Source organism: Chiloscyllium punctatum, chromosome 22 (assembly GCF_047496795.1).
Source record: "Chiloscyllium punctatum isolate Juve2018m chromosome 22, sChiPun1.3, whole genome shotgun sequence".
NCBI lineage: Eukaryota > Metazoa > Chordata > Chondrichthyes > Orectolobiformes > Hemiscylliidae > Chiloscyllium > Chiloscyllium punctatum.
The window spans coordinates 14511225-14524454 of record NC_092760.1 but is presented as its reverse complement, the minus strand read 5'-3'; the positions used below and the strand labels follow the sequence as shown (position 1 = coordinate 14524454).

The 13230-nt window shown below is 44.3% G+C and overlaps 1 protein-coding gene across 2 annotated transcripts in view; it reads right to left on the bottom strand.

The window, feature by feature from the left end:
• Positions 1-13230, bottom strand: part of LOC140493421 (excitatory amino acid transporter 2-like) — a 274102-nt gene that overhangs the window by 207996 nt on the left and 52876 nt on the right. The window lies entirely within an intron of this gene.

The following is a 13230-nucleotide window of genomic DNA, read 5'->3' as shown; positions in this document are numbered from 1 at the left end:
CATCATTGCTTACCTAGCCTGTGCCTACTGGCTCCCAGATTTTGGTATATACTTGGCCCTGGAGTATATAAAGGTGATGATGTGTGCATGGGACTTATCTGTCGGTGAACTTTTATCCCAAGCTGCTGTGTGAGGTAACAGAGGAGATTACAGGATGGTATAGATGGGCTGGTCAGATAGGCTGAAGAGTAACAAATGGAATTTAATCCTGCAAAGAGTGAGGTAACGCATTTTGGGGGAAGGCTGACAAGATAAGGAAGCACCTGTTGAATGGTTGGACCTTAGGAAGTAAAAGGGATGAGAGGGACTTTGGTGTGTTTATCCATAGATCTATAAAGGCAGCAGGACAGGTGGATAAGTTGATTAAGAAAGCATAGGGGATACTTGCATTTCTCCCGCCTACACAACTCATCACTCCTGGAAAAATTCAATCCCATTTATCCGACATGCGGGCAGCTTAGTGGCTCAGTGGTTAGCACTGCTGCCTCATAGCACCAGAGACCAGGGTTCAATCCCCACTTCAGGCAACTGTCTGTGTGGAGTTTGCATGTTCTCCCCGTGTCTGTGTGGGTTTCCTCCAGGTGCTCCGGTTCCCTCCCACAGTCCAAAACTGTGCAGGTTAGGTGAATTGGCCAGGCTAAATTGCCCATAGTGTTAGGTGAAGGGGTAAATGTAGAGGAATGGGTCTGGGTGGGTTGCTCTTTGGAGGGTCAGTGTGGACTTGTTGGGCCGAAGGGCCTGTTTCCACACTGTAAGTAATTTAATCTAATCTAATCAAAGCCAATGTGACTATCCTTGATTAACCCTTGTCTCTCCACTGAATTGCAAAAGCAAGGAGATTATAATGGAACTTGGTATCACGTTAGTTGGGCCATAGCTGTAATATTGGAAGCAGTCTTGGTCATCACATTATAGAAAGAGCATGACTGGAGAGGATGGAGAAGAGATTCATCCGAATGTTCGCTGGCCTATAGCAATTCAGAAATACGGAGAAACTACATAGGCAGGGGTTGGTTTCTTCTTAGCAAAGAAGGCTGGGCTGGGGGTCAGCCATTGCAAAGGTCAAAGAGAAATCAAAAATAATAATAATAATACTAAAACAGACAGAGACAATTGCAGTGGGGTGAAAACATATCCCAGGTAAATTGGAATGAAAGACTTGAATGCTGAAATGCAACAGAACAAAGAGCTGCCTTTAAAGAGGGGATGGTACATTACAATCAAGACACATTTGTATGAGGTGGGAAGGTGGAGCTCCCTGCATAGTCAAAATGATGGCAAATAAGTTAAAACTGAAAAAGTGTACGCCTGGCAGTTGTCAGAGTGACCCTTACAAGCAAGGACCAGGTTAATTACTTTTCATCTATTCACAGGACCTGGGCAACACTGACATTTCTTGCACATCCCTAACCAGCCACATTTTTGGGGTCTGGAATGTCGTGTTGGTAAGGATGCTGTATTTCCTTCCCAAAAAAGACATTAATGGACGAGAGGTAGTTTGGGTTGAGGTTAGGAATAGGAGAGGTGAGGTCACCCTGTTAGGAGTCTTTTACAGGCCTCCTAATAGTCCTAGAATCGTTGAAGAAAGGATTGCGAAGATGATTCAGGAGAAGAGTGACAGTAATAGGGTGATTGTTATGGGAGACTTTAACTTTCCTGATATTGATTGGGAAAGCTATAGCTCAAGTTCGTTAGATGGGTCAGTGTTTGTGCAATGTGTGCAGGAGAGTTTCCTGACACAATATGTAGATAAGCCAACAAGAGGTGAGGCCATACTGGATTTGGTTCTGGGTAACGAACCAGGCCAGGTATTAGAACTAGAGGTAGGTGAGCACTTTGGGGACAGTGACCACAATTCGGTGATTTTTACTCTAGTGATGGAGAGGGATAAGTGTGTACTACAGGGCAAGAGTTATAGCTGGGGGCAGGGAAATTATGATGCGTTGAGGCATGACTTAGGATGTGTGGATTGGAAAAGTAGATTCCAAGGCAAGAGCGTAATTGATATGTGGAACTTGTTCAAGGAGCAACTATTGAGTGTCCTTGATAAGTACGTACCTATCAGGCAGGGAGGAAAGGGTCGTGTGAAGGAGCCGTGGTTTAATAAGGAGTTGGAATCCCTTGTTAAATGGAAGAGGGCGGCCTTTGTAAAGATGAGGCGTGAAGGTTCAATAGGGGCGATTGAGAGTTATAAGGTAGCCCGGAAGGACCTGAAGAGAGAGCTAAGAGCAGCAAGGAGGGGACATGAAAGGTCCTTAGTTGGTAGGATTAGGGAAAACCCTAAGGCTTTCTATAGGTATGTTAGGAATAAAAGAATGACTAGGGAAGGAATAGGTCCAATCAAGGATAGTAATGGGAAGTTGCGTGTGGAGGCTGAAGAGATTGGGGAGGCGCTGAATGAATACTTTTCGTCAGTATTCACTCAGGAACAGGACATTGTTGTCGATATGAATACTGAGGCACGAATAAGTAGAATGGATGGCTTTGAGATATGTAGAGAAGAGGTGTTGGAAATTCTGGCAAGGGTGAAAATAGATAAGTCCCCTGGGCCTGATTGCATTTATCCTAGGATTCTCTGGGAAGCAAGGGAGGAGATTGCAGAGCCATTGGCCTTGATTTTTGTGTCCTCTTTGTCTACAGGAGTAGTGCCAGAGGACTGGAGGCTAGCAAACGTGGTTCCCTTGTTCAAGAAGGGGAGTAGGGATAATCCTAGTAACTATAGGCCAGTGAGTCTCACTTCTGTTGTGGGCAAAGTCTTAGAGAGAATTATAAGGGATAGGATTTATGCACATCTGGATAAGAATGATGTGATCAAGGATAGTCAGCATGGTTTTGTGAAGGGCAGGTCGTGCCTCACAAACCTTATTGAATTCTTTGAGAAGGTGACGAAGGAGGTAGATGAGGGGAAAGCGGTAGATGTAGTATATATGGATTTTAGTAAGGCGTTTGATAAGGTCCCCCATGGTAGGCTACTGCAGAAAATACAGAGATATGGCATTGAGGGTGAGTTGGAGGTTTGGATTAGGAATTGGCTCTCTGGAAGAAGACAGAGGGTAGTAGTTGATGGCAAAGGTTCATCTTGGAGTGCCGTCACTAGTGGTGTTCCGCAAGGATCTGTTTTGGGACCATTGCTGTTTGTCATTTTTATAAATGACCTGGAGGAAGGGTTAGAAGGTTGGGTGAGCAAGTTTGCGGATGATACGAAAGTCGGAGGAGTTGTAGACAGTGAGGAAGGATATGGCAGGTTACAGCGGGATATAGAGAAGCTGCAGAGCTGGGCAGAAAGGTGGCAAATGGAGTTCAATGTAGCTAAGTGTGAAGTGATTCACTTTGGTAAGAGTAATAAAAAGATGGATTACTGGGCTAATGGTAGACTACTTGGTAGTGTGGAAGAGCAGAGGGATCTTGGTGTCCATGTACACAGATCTCTGAAAGTTGCCACCCAGGTAAATAGTGCAGTGAAGAAGGCATATGGCGTACTGGCTTTTATTGGTAGAGGAATTGAGTTCCGGAGTCCTGAGGTCATGCTGCAGTTGTATAAGACTCTGGTGCGGCCGCTTCTGGAATATTGTGTGCAGTTTTGGTCGCCATACTATAGGAAGGATGTGGAGGCACTGGAACGGGTGCAGAGGAGGTTTACCAGGATGTTGCCTGGTATGGTAGGAAGATCCTATGAGGAAAGGCTGAGGCACTTGGGGTTGTTTTCTTTGGAGAAAAGAAGGTTTAGGGGTGATTTGATAGAGGTGTACAAGATGATTAGGGGGTTAGATAGGGTTGACAGTGAGAACCTTTTTCCGCGTATGGAGTCAGCTATTACAAGGGGGCATAGCTTTAAATTAAGGGGGGGTAGATATAGGACTGATGTTAGGGGTAGGTTCTTCACTCAGCGAGTCGTAAGATCATGGAATGCCCTGCCAGTAGCAGTAGTGGACTCTCCCTCTTTATGGGTATTTAAGCGGGCATTGGATAGGTATATGGAGGATAGTGGGTTAGTGTAGGTTAGGTGGGCTTTGATCGGCGCAACATCGAGGGCCGAAGGGCCTGTACTGCGCTGTATTGTTCTATGTTCTATGTTCTATGTTTATCTTTAATGATGTGATTATCATTAGATAAGCTTTGTTTTGTTTCATTCCAGATTGTTTTATTGAATTCAGACTTCACCTTCCGTCACATTGGGATTCGAGCTCATGTCCTCAGAAGATTAGCCTGAGCTTCTGATTAACTTGCCCAGTGACATAAGCACGGCACCATCACCTCAGCAGAACGGCCTTGCTGCCTTAATCAATTGAACAGTTTCAGTGGACAGAATCTTCCCAGGGCCATGGGCGTTTCATTGCAATGCTGCAGACAGGATGCTGCGTACACTCGGAATGGGCTGTCTTTCAAGGCTGATCTTCAAGCTTCACAGCACTTCTGCCTTGCCTCGTCTTTTAGCGCAGACACTAAGTTCAGATTGTTATTGCTGTCAGCACCGACCAGTCAAGGGAGTAGACATCAATCTCCCACTCACGTCACATGTCGGCAGCTTGTGTGTGTCAAACAACAGCCATGTTTCAAAGTCTAGGGAGAGTAGTCCTCAGGGAAGCCAAGGCAGACACTCTTCAATCAAGGTAGCTGACATAGTCAGTCATGGGCAGCTGACAATACCAATCCTGAGACACAGTCAGAGTCTGTGTCAGGGCTGTCAGAGTCATGGTCCTCTGCTCGTGGGGGGTGAGGAGTTGAATGTCAGGCACCCTGGATAAGGAGCTGCTCCTCCAGCTTACTCAGGAAAACCTCAGTAGGCCTGAGACAGAAACGTTGGCATGGCAACGCGGTGGTGGAGTCCAGGTGACCGCTTTCGCTCAGACCCTAAAAATGACGCTGAACTTTGAGCTGCCTGCCGCTTTGACACCACACCATGGCCAACGTTTCTGTCTCAGGCCTGCTGCAGTACTCCAGCAAGGCGAGCACAAGCTGATGGAACAGCACCTCATCTTCCCCATCGGCACCTTACAGCCCTCAGAACTCTGAGTTAAACAATTTCAGAGTGAGACCACCCTCCCCCATAGCTGTACATCACCTTCTGTATAGCTTACCTCAGGACAGTCTACTCATTTTCAACTATTTACATTTTTTGTTGATACTCTCCCTAGCATTTAGCTCTCGCTCTCTCAGATTATCATCAGCTATCTCTCTCTTTAACATCCCTTTTCTCACTCTCTCCCTCTCCCTCTGCATGTTCTCCCTCTGCATGTGCTCCCTCTACATTTTACCTCCTCTCCCCATTCCATCATAAATACCACCGTTTCCTTGTTATCTTCAGATGTGACAAAGGGTGACAGGATTATTGAAGGATCTGTTCCCGTACTAACTCGACTCGCTGCTTCTCCAGATGCTGTCAGGCCTGCTGAGGTTCTCTAGCTGTCAAACTGGCCTGTCTCCAGCCCTGTGTCAGTGAAGTGACTCTTCCTGAACCACCTCATGGGTTTCACTGGTTTCAACCCTTTCAGTTTCTGACCTTACTGCTATTTGATTTCTTCAGCCTTTCCAGTTTCTCCGGACTGTCCTTTTTCTGCGTAAGGGAGAAATCCTGCTGCAAGCCAAATTTTGTCTCCATAAGCCCATGGGCAGTACGGTGGCACAGTGGTTAGCACTGCTGCCTCACAGCGCCAGAGACCTGGGTTCAATTCCCACCTCAGGCGACTGACTGTGTGGAGTTTGCACATTCTCCCCGTGTCTGCGTGGATCTCGTCCAGGTGCTCCGGTTTCCTCCCACAGTCCAAAATCAAATGTGCAGGTTAGGTGAATTGGCCATGCTAAATTGCCCGTAGTGTTAGGTGTAGGGGAATGGGTCTGGGTGGGATGTGGGTTGGTGTGGACTTGTTAGGCCGAAGGGTCTGTTTCCACGCTGTAAGTAATCTAATCTCTGGCACAGGCACATTTGTTACCTACTGCTACAAGGCTCTTAATAACTTCACTTTCTAAGTAAACTTTAACAAGTGGCAACTCCACATACTTCCCTTTGAGCAGCCCAACCGAATGATGTTAAAAATCACACAATACCAGGACATAGTCCAACAGGTTTGTTTAGAAGCACCAGCTTTCGGAGTGCCACTCCTTCAGACAACCACCTGATGAAGGAGCAGCGCTCTGAGAGCTAGTGCTTCTAAATAAACCTGTTGGACTATATCCTGGTATTGTGTGATTTTTTAACTTTGTCCACCCCAATCCAACACTGACACCTCCAAGTCAAACTGAATGTAGCTTACGTTAAGTGAAAAATCTTTTACCCCCACGACTAGCAAGGTCTCTGGGCACCCTACGGCTCAAAGAATCTTGATTTCAGGCTCTGGCTGTTAAAGTGGTCACCACACATTTTGACTCCAACTCCTCAGGAGGTATTCTTACTGTCACCATTACACAGATCAAGCTGACAATATGTTGTGAACATAAGAACGAGAAAAAGGAGTAAGCAATTCAGCCCCTCGAACCTGCTCCATCACTCAGTCAACATGACTGGAGTTTAGATTAGATTCCCTACAGTGTGGAAACAGGCCCAACTAGCCCACACTAGCCCTCTGGAGAGTAACCCACCCAGTCCCATTTCCCTCTGACTAATGCACCTAACACTATGGGCAATTTAGCACGGCCAATTCACCCTGACCTGTACATCTTCAGACTGTGGTAGGAAACCGGAGCACCCGGAGGAAACCCACGCAGACATGGAGAGAACATGCAAACTCCACACAGACAGTCACCCGAGGCTGGAATCAAACCTGGGACCCTGGTGCTGTGAAGCAGCAGTGCCAACCGCTGAATCACCATGCCACCCACACGCAAACCCCTCAATCTGATATACAAACTCCTCACTCCCATACACAAACCCCGCATTCTGATATACAAACTCCTCACTCCCATACACAAACCCCGCATTCTGATATACAAACTCCTCACTCCCATACACAAACCCCGCATTCTGATATACAAACTCCTCACTCCCATACACAAACCCCGCATTCTGATATACAAACTCCTCACTCCCATACACAAATCCCACATTCTGATATACAAACTCCTCACTCCCATACACAAACCCCGCATTCTGATATACAAACTCCTCACTCCCATACACAAACCCCGCATTCTGATATACAAACTCCTCACTCCCATACACAAACCCCACATTCTGATATACAAACTCCTCACTCCCATACACAAAGCTCCCAATCTGATATACAAACTCCTCACTCCCATACACAAACCCCGCATTCTGATATACAAACTCCTCACTCCCATACACAAACCCCTCATTCTGATATACAAACTCCTCACTCCCACACACAAACCCCTCAATCTGATATACAAACTCCTCATTCCCATACACAAACCCCTCAATCTGATATACAAACTCCTCACTCCCATACACAAACCCCTCATTCTGATATACAAACTCCTCACTCCCATACACAAACCTTCAATCTGATATACAAACTCCTCACTCCCATACACAAACCCCTCATTCTGATATACAAACTCCTCACTCCCATACACAAACCCCTCAATCTGATATACAAACTCCTCACTGCCACACACAAACCCCTCAATCTGATATACAAACTCCTCACTCCCACACACAGACCCCTCATTCTGATATACAAACTCCTCACTCCCATACACAAACTCCTCAATCTGATAATACAAACTCCTCACTCTCATACACAAACCTCTCATTCTGATATACAAACTCCTCACTCCCATACACAAACCCCTCAATCTGATATACAAACTCCTCACTCCCACACACAAACCCCTCAATCTGATATACAAACTCCTCACTCCCATACACAAACCCCTCAATCTGATATACAAACTCCTCACTCCCACACACAAACCCCTCAATCTGATATACAAACTCCTCACTCCCACACACAGACCCCTCATTCTGATATACAAACTCCTCACTCCCATACACAAACCCCTCAATCTGATAATACAAACTCCTCACTCTCATACACAAACCTCTCATTCTGATATACAAGCTCCTCACTCCCATACACAAACCCCTCAATCTGATATACAAACTCCTCACTCCCACACACAAACCCCTCAATCTGATATACAAACTCCTCACTCCCACACACAAACCCCTCATTCTGATATACAAACTCCTCACTCCCATACACAAACTCCTCAATCTGATAATACAAACTCCTCACTCTCATACACAAACCTCTCATTCTGATATACAAACTCCTCACTCCCATACACAAACTCCTCAATCTGATAATACAAACTCCTCACTCTCATACACAAACCTCTCATTCTGATATACAAACTCCTCACTCCCATACACAAACTCCTCAATCTGATATACAAACTCCTCACTCCCATACACAAACCCCTCATTCTGATATACAAACTCCTCACTCCCATACACAAACCCCTCATTCTGATATACAAACTCCTCACTCCCATACACAAACCCCTCATTCTGATATACAAACTCCTCACTCCCATACACAAACCCCTCATTCTGATATACAAACTCCTCACTCCCATACACAAACCCCTCATTCTGATATACAAACTCCTCACTCCCATACACAAACTCCTCAATCTGATAATACAAACTCCTCACTCTCATACACAAACCTCTCATTCTGATATACAAACTCCTCACTCCCATACACAAACCCCTCATTCTGATATACAAACTCCTCACTCCCATACACAAACTCCTCAATCTGATAATACAAACTCCTCACTCCCATACACAAACCTCTCATTCTGATATACAAACTCCTCACTCCCATACACAAACCTCTCATTCTGATATACAAACTCCTCACTCCCATACACAAACCTCTCATTCTGATATACAAACTCCTCACTCCCATACACAAACCCCTCATTCTGATATACAAACTCCTCACTCCCATACACAAACCCCTCATTCTGATATACAAACTCCTCACTCCCATACACAAACTCCTTAATCTGATAATACAAACTCCTCACTCTCATACACAAACCTCTCATTCTGATATACAAACTCCTCACTCCCTTACACAAACTCCTCAATCTGATAATACAAACTCCTCACTCTCATACACAAACCTCTCATTCTGATATACAAACTCCTCACTCCCATACACAAACTCCTCATTCTGATATACAAACTCCTCACTCCCATACACAAACCCCTCAATCTGATATACAAACTCCTCACTCCCATACACAAACCCCTCATTCTGATATACAAACTCCTCACTCCCATACACAAACCCCTCATTCTGATATACAAACTCCTCACTCCCATACACAAACCCCTCAATCTGATATACAAACTCCTCACTCCCACACACAAACCCCTCATTCTGATATACAAACTCCTCACTCCCATACACAAACTCCTCAATCTGATAATACAAACTCCTCACTCTCATACACAAACCTCTCATTCTGATATACAAACTCCTCACTCCCATACACAAACTCCTCAATCTGATCATACAAACTCCTCACTCTCATACACAAACCTCTCATTCTGATATACAAACTCCTCAGTCCCATACACAAACTCCTCAATCTGATATACAAACTCCTCACTCCCATACACAAACCCCTCAATCTAATATACAAACTCCTCACTCCCACACACAAACCCCTCATTCTGATATACAAACTCCTCACTCCCATACACAAACTCCTCATTCTGATATACAAACTCCTCACTCCCATACACAAACCCCTCATTCTGATATACAAACTCCTCACTCCCATACACAAACCCCGCATTCTGATATACAAACTCCTCACTCCCATACACAAACCTCTCATTCTGATATACAAACTCCTCACTCCCATACACAAACCTCTCATTCTGATATACAAACTCCTCACTCCCATACACAAACCCCTCATTCTGATATACAAACTCCTCACTCCCATACACAAACCCCTCATTCTGATATACAAACTCCTCACTCCCATACACAAACTCCTCAATCTGATAATACAAACTCCTCACTCTCATACACAAACCTCTCATTCTGATATACAAACTCCTCACTCCCATACACAAACTCCTCAATCTGATAATACAAACTCCTCACTCTCATACACAAACCTCTCATTCTGATGTACAAACTCCTCACTCCCATACACAAACTCCTCATTCTGATATACAAACTCCTCACTCCCATACACAAACCCCTCATTCTGATATACAAACTCCTCACTCCCATACACAAACCCCTCATTCTGATATTCAAACTCCTCACTCCCATACACAAACCCCTCATTCTGATATACAAACTCCTCACTCCCATACACAAACCCCTCATTCTGATATACAAACTCCTCACTCCCATACACAAACCCCTCAATCTGATATACAAACTCCTCACTCCCACACACAAACCCCTCATTCTGATATACAAACTCCTCACTCCCATACACAAACTCCTCAATCTGATAATACAAACTCCTCACTCTCATACACAAACCTCTCATTCTGATATACAAACTCCTCACTCCCATACACAAACTCCTCAATCTGATAATACAAACTCCTCACTCTCATACACAAACCCCTCATTCTGATATACAAACTCCTCACTCCCATACACAAACCGCGCATTCTGATATACAAACTCCTCACTCCCATACACAAACCCCTCATTCTGATATACAAACTCCTCACTCCCATACACAAACCCCTCATTCTGATATACAAACTCCTCACTCCCATACACAAACTCCTCAATCTGATAATACAAACTCCTCACTCTCATACACAAACCTCTCATTCTGATATACAAACTCCTCACTCCCATACACAAACCCCTCATTCTGATATACAAACTCCTCACTCCCATACACAAACTCCTCAATCTGATAATACAAACTCCTCACTCCCATACACAAACCTCTCATTCTGATATACAAACTCCTCACTCCCATACACAAACCCCTCATTCTGATATACAAACTCCTCACTCCCATACACAAACCTCTCATTCTGATATACAAACTCCTCACTCCCATACACAAACCTCTCATTCTGATATACAAACTCCTCACTCCCATACACAAACCTCTCATTCTGATATACAAACTCCTCACTCCCATACACAAACCCCTCATTCTGATATACAAACTCCTCACTCCCATACACAAACCCCTCATTCTGATATACAAACTCCTCACTCCCATACACAAACTCCTCAATCTGATAATACAAACTCCTCACTCTCATACACAAACCTCTCATTCTGATATACAAACTCCTCACTCCCATACACAAACTCCTCAATCTGATAATACAAACTCCTCACTCTCATACACAAACCTCTCATTCTGATATACAAACTCCTCACTCCCACACACAAACCCCTCATTCTGATATACAAACTCCTCACTCCCATACACAAACTCCTCATTCTGATATACAAACTCCTCACTCCCATACACAAACCCCTCAATCTGATATACAAACTCCTCACTCCCATACACAAACCCCTCATTCTGATATACAAACTCCTCACTCCCATACACAAACGCCTCATTCTGATATACAAACTCCTCACTCCCATACACAAACGCCTCATTCTGATATACAAACTCCTCACTCCCATACACAAACCCCTCATTCTGATATATAAACTCCTCACTCCCATACACAAACCCCTCATTCTGATATACAAACTCCTCACTCCCATACACAAACCTCTCATTCTGATATATAAACTCCTCACTCCCATACACAAACCTCTCATTCTGATATACAAACTCCTCACTCCCATACACAAACCTCTCATTCTGATATACAAACTCCTCACTCCCATACACAAACCTCTCATTCTGATATACAAACTCCTCACTCCCATACACAAACCTCTCATTCTGATATACAAACTCCTCACTCCCATACACAAACCTCTCATTCTGATATACAAACTCCTCACTCCCATACACAAACCCCTCATTCTGATATACAAACTCCTCACTCCCATACACAAACGCCTCATTCTGATATACAAACTCCTCACTCCCATACACAAACCCCTCATTCTGATATATAAACTCCTCACTCCCATACACAAACCCCTCATTCTGATATACAAACTCCTCACTCCCATACACAAACCCCTCATTCTGATATACAAACTCCTCACTCCCATACACAAACCTCTCATTCTGATATACAAACTCCTCACTCCCATACACAAACCTCTCATTCTGATATACAAACTCCTCACTCCCATACACAAACCTCTCATTCTGATATACAAACTCCTCACTCCCATACACAAACCCCTCATTCTGATATACAAACTCCTCACTCCCATACACAAACCCCTCATTCTGATATACAAACTCCTCACTCCCATACACAAACTCCTCAATCTGATAATACAAACTCCTCACTCTCATACACAAACCTCTCATTCTGATATACAAACTCCTCACTCCCATACACAAACCTTCAATCTGATATACAAACTCCTCACTCCCATACACAAACCCCTCATTCTGATATACAAACTCCTCACTCCCATACACAAACCCCTCAATCTGATATACAAACTCCTCACTGCCACACACAAACCCCTCAATCTGATATACAAACTCCTCACTCCCACACACAGACCCCTCATTCTGATATACAAACTCCTCACTCCCATACACAAACTCCTCAATCTGATAATACAAACTCCTCACTCTCATACACAAACCTCTCATTCTGATATACAAACTCCTCACTCCCATACACAAACCCCTCAATCTGATATACAAACTCCTCACTCCCACACACAAACCCCTCAATCTGATATACAAACTCCTCACTCCCATACACAAACCCCTCAATCTGATATACAAACTCCTCACTCCCACACACAAACCCCTCAATCTGATATACAAACTCCTCACTCCCACACACAGACCCCTCATTCTGATATACAAACTCCTCACTCCCATACACAAACCCCTCAATCTGATAATACAAACTCCTCACTCTCATACACAAACCTCTCATTCTGATATACAAGCTCCTCACTCCCATACACAAACCCCTCAATCTGATATACAAACTCCTCACTCCCACACACAAACCCCTCAATCTGATATACAAACTCCTCACTCCCACACACAAACCCCTCATTCTGATATACAAACTCCTCACTCCCATACACAAACTCCTCAATCTGATAATACAAACTCCTCACTCTCATACACAAACCT